Consider the following 5,471-nt stretch of genomic DNA (forward strand, 5'->3'; position numbering starts at 1 on the left):
TGAGCAATAACAAAGAGAAACCAAAAAAAAAAAAAAGGAAAATGAAGAAGATACAAGTAAGTGGAAAGTCATGGATAGGAAGAATTAACATAATTAAAATGTCTACACTACCTAAAGCAATCTATGGATCAACACAATTCCTATCAAGATACCAATGGCATATTTCAAAGAACTACAACAAATAGCCCAATAATTTATATGGAACCACAAAAAAAAACACACAACAAAAACAACACGCCAAATTGTTACAGCAATCTTGAGAAAGAAGAACAAAGTTGGAGGCATCACACTACCCAATATCAAACTATAGTAATAACAATAGCATGGTACAGGCATAAAAACAGATGTTTATATAAATGAAAAGAATAAAAAGCCCAGAAATAAACCCACGCATTTATGGTCAATTAATATTTGACGAAGGTTGCAAGAACATACAATGGGGTAAAGATAGTTAATTCAATAAATTGTGTTGGGAAAATTGGACAGATACATGCAAAAAAAAAAAATGAAACTAGACCACCTTCTTATACTATACACGAGAATAAACTCAGAATGCATTAAACAGTTAAATGTTAGATTCCAAAACATAAAAATTCTAGAAGAAAACATAGGCAGTAAAATCTCGGGCATTTCTTGTAGCAATATTTTTTCTGATATATCTCCTCAGGCAAGGGAAATAAAAGAAAAAATAAAGAAACGGGACTACATCAAACTAAAAATTTTTGCACAAAAAAGGAAACCATCAACAAAATTCAAAGATAACCCACTGAATAGGAGAACATATTCGCCCATACATCTGATAAGGGCTTAAGAGCCTTAATTTTTAAAGAACTTATGAAGCTCAACACCAAAAACACAAGCAATCCAATTAAAAAATGGGCAAAGGACCTGAATAGACACTTCTCTAAAGAGGACATTCAGATGGCCAATAGACAGCACTAATCATCAGAGAAATGCAAATTAAAAACACAATTGAGATATCACCTCATGCCTGTCAGAATGGCTATCATCAATAAATCAATAAACAACAAGTAGTGGAGAAGATGTGGAGAAAAGAGAAGCCTTGTATACTGCTGGTGGGAATGCATTTGGTGCAGCCACTGTGGAAAACAGTATGGAGTCACATAAAAAAATTAAAAATGGAATTTCCTTATGACACAGTGATTCCACTTCTGGGAATATATTTCAAGAAACCAGAGACACTGATTTGAAAGAATATATGCACCCCTATGTTCATTGCAGCGTTATTTACAATAGCCAAGATTTGGAAGCAGCCTAAGTGCCCATTAATAGATGAGTGAGTAAAAATGGTTTGGTACATTGACACAATGGAATACTAGTTGACTGTAAAAAGGAAGGAAATTATACCATTTGTGACAGCTTGGATGGACCTGGAGTGTACTATGGTAAGTGAAATAAGCCAGTCAGAGAAAGACTAATACCATATGATTTCACTTATATGTGGAATCTAATGAACAAAATAAATTAACAAACAAAATAGAAACAGACACATAGAGAACAGACTGACAGCTGTCAGAGGGAAGGGGGTTGTAGGGCTGGGTGAAAGGTGAAAGGATTAAACAAAGAACAAAAACAACTCATAACAGTATGGAGTTTCCTCAAAAAAATTAAAAATGGAACTCCCATTTAACCCAGTAATTCCACTTCTAGGAATATATCCCATGAAATCAGAAACACCAATCAGAAAGGACCTATGCACCCCTATGTTCATAGCAGCACAATTTACAATAGCTAAGATTTGGAAACAGCTTAAGTGCCCATCAATAGATGAGTGGATTAAAAAGCTGTGGTACATCTACACAATGGAATACTATGCTGCTATAAAAAAGAAGGAATTCTTACCATTCACAACAGCATGGATGGACCTGGAGAGCATTATGCTAAGCGAAATAAGCCAATCGGAGAAAGATAAATATCACATGATCTCACTCATTTGTGGAATATAATGAACAATATAAACTGATGAACAAAAATAGAGCCAGAGCCAGAGAAGCATTGAACAGACTGTCAAACTTCAGAGGGAAGGCAGGGGAGGGGGGAGGGTTAAAGATCAACCAAAGGACTTGTATGCATGCATATAAGCCTAACCAATGGACATAGACACTAGGGGGGTGAGGACATGTGCTGGGGGTGGGGATGGCCAGGGAGAGGTCAAGGGGCAAAAAGGAGACATATGTAATACTGTATGTAATACTTTAAACAATAAAGAATTAAAAAAAATCTAAGACTGAAAAAACAAACAAACAAATAAACAAAAAACAACAGCTCATAGACACAGGCATCACTATAGTGATTACCAGAGGGAAAAGGTGTGGGAGAGGTACAAGAGGGCATAAGGGGATAAATGGTGATGGAAGGAGATTTGACTTGGGGTGGTGAACACACAATACAATATACAGATGATATGTTATAGAATTGTTCACCTGAAACCTCCACAATTTTATTGACCAATGTCACCCCAATAGATTCAATTAAAAAAAAAAAGAAGGACATTGTGACACATGCTACAACCTGGATGGACCTTGAAGACATTATGCTCAGTGCAAAAGCCACTCACAAGAAGATTACTGTGTGATCCCACTCACATGAGGTCTCTAGGGCCATCACAGGCAGAGGCGGAAGGTAGAATGGTGGGTGGGGGTGGGGGGGAGTAGGATGGGGAGTTGTCGTTTAGTGGGGACAGATTTTCAGTTGGAGAAGATGGGAAGAGTGTTGGAGATGATGGTGGTGATGAATGTCCCTAACACCACTGCACTGTGCACTGACAAATAGTTAAACTGGTAAATTTCACAGTGTATATTTGCTGTATGAAACGATCCACAAAAGAAAAAGGAAAAGAAGGCCAGGTCTTAAAACAGAACGTGGTGGGACGCGCACAGGCTAAGTGCATTCCCGTTCTCAGGAGGCTCTGGGCACTCAGTGATGAGCAGAGCCTGGGTGTGAGTTTCGATGAGCAGCGCTGGACAAGCCTCGGTTCCCTCCTGTCGACCCCAGGCCTGTTGAGAGAACAAGGGATGCTGCGTGGGGAGTCGCCATTGTGTGTGCGGGTGCGGAGGGGTGCACACCCAGGCCGGCCGATGCGGGTCACATCTCTGAGGGCAGCGGAGCCGCCCGCCTGATGCACAGCCGCCTGCAGCTGAGGATGGAACCCTGCACCGCAACCCCACCGCCAGCCCGCGGAGCCCCCTGAAGGAGCCACTGAGAGGGGCCAACGGGGCTTCAATGGGGGCCGATGTCAATGTTTACATTAATAAAGGTTTTAACCCCAAATAACTGATTCCATGTGATAACTGTGCTACCACAGAAAACTGGAGAATTTACTTTCTGAAGTGCTGCCTCACAGGGCTGTGTTGTGATGTGTCCACTACGGGACACATGTTAGGAGCGGATGGCATCCATGTCCAAAGCTGTCCAGGTCTCCCTGTGACTTTGTTTAACTTCATCTGAAGAGGAGACCAAAGGTCTACATTTAAGGCCTTGAGGTTACAATGAAAGAACTCCCTTCCCAGGGGATGCACATTCATATACACCCATTCACAACCACTCATACACATTGACATTCACAGTCACACACACACATAGTTACACACACATGCACACACGTACTCACCTTCATACATGCTTATGCACACATTCACATATTCAGTCACACATTCATACATTCACACACACAAAGACACAATCATTCAAACACATTGACACACAGTCACACACACAGGCACATATACACCTTCAGACTCGCTTACACACACATTCACAGTCACACACTCATTCATACACACACACACACACACACACACACGTGGGCAGGAATGAGAGAGAGAAGTGGGGAAGTCTCTGCTTCTCCAGGAGCTCAGAGTAACTGAGGATCTGCAGGGGGAGAGGCCAGGACTTCCTGACAGAGTCCACTGTATGTGAGGCATGTGGAGAGCAAGGCACCTGTAACCAGCTCCAAAGCCATCCACTCCCCTGAGGCTGCTCGCCTCAGTCACCTCTGCCAGATCCCTACTCCACTCTGTGAGTGACACCGCTGCAGGGCTATGGGCTTACGACCTGCCAGACAAAATGACCTCAAATTAAAAGAAATAATCTCCGCCCTCACAGATGTGTCTTGGAAGTCAGCCCACCGCTGACTACACACAGGTCTCACTCAGGAACATTTTAACCTTATTAGAAATGTCACCTTTTAGATACCTGAAACCTACAATTATTTTGACAGTAATGTAATTTTTTAAAAATACAGAATTCTTAAAGTTGATTTTTATTATATATATATACATACATACATATATATATATATATATATATATATTAAATATTTTTATTGATTTCAGAGAAGAAGGGAGAGGGAGAGAGAGATAGAAACATCAATGATGAGACAGGATCATTGATTGGTTCCCTCCAGCATGCCCCCTACTGGGGATCAAGCCCACAACCCAGGCATGTGCCCTTGACTGGAATCGAACTGGGGACCCTTCAGTCCACAGTCGGACGCTCTATTCATTGAGCCAAACCAGCCAGGGCAATGTTGATTTTTAAATGAACACTAAAGTATTGTAGACTTTCTAATTTTTTAAAAAATTCTTTTAGGAAATAAGATAAGGAAGTTATTCTAGTATATAAAACTGGGCAAACTATAAAATCGGATTCAAACATAAGATCCAATATCTAATTTAAGAAACAGTGTAACCTTAAAAATATAGCATGATAGAATATAAGAATTGCGGTTTTGACTTTGAAGAGAAATTTAACTCAAATTACTCCATTAAAATTTCAATTTTGTTTGTCACATCTTAGATGGATGTTAGTTGAACCCAATGTGCTAATCATTTCACAATGTACATAAATCAAACCATCATCTGTCTGCCTTAAAATTATACAGTGGAGTATGTCAATTACTTTCAACAAAACTGGAAAAAATAAAGAGTGCCTTAAGAAATGGAAAAGAAGTGTGTTAGATGTAGAAGAATGCATACACCATAACTAAAAGGAAACAAATCAGGATACACACAAAATAAATGGTATCACCTGAAAACTTTTTTAAAAAGGCATTTGTACATCTCCATTCACAAACGACAAAAGGAAATACTTAGAAATGCTGACAGTGGTTAACCTCGGATGGTGGAGAGAAGTAGTTTCTTTTACTGTATACTATTCTTTTAAAATTTCTACTAATGACCCTGTATTATGTTGATAATGAGAAAAAAATCTTCTGAAAATACCATTTAAGTAACTGTTTTTATAGGTGTAAAATGCACTTTGTATCCATGTCCAGTGACCATCCACTTATCTTTGAGAAACTTAAAAAGTGCTTTGAGTTGTGAAATGTCCTGGGTCAGTGCTTTAAAACCCACTATTGCACCCAAACAGCTTCCTGGTGAGAGCCCTGGGCTTTGGAGAGGCTGGGTTGGCTTGGAAAATTAATGGGGCAGAGGCTGGGGCAGGGGTGG

Source organism: Myotis brandtii, unplaced genomic scaffold (assembly GCF_000412655.1).
Source record: "Myotis brandtii unplaced genomic scaffold, ASM41265v1 scaffold879, whole genome shotgun sequence".
Lineage (NCBI taxonomy): Eukaryota > Metazoa > Chordata > Mammalia > Chiroptera > Vespertilionidae > Myotis > Myotis brandtii.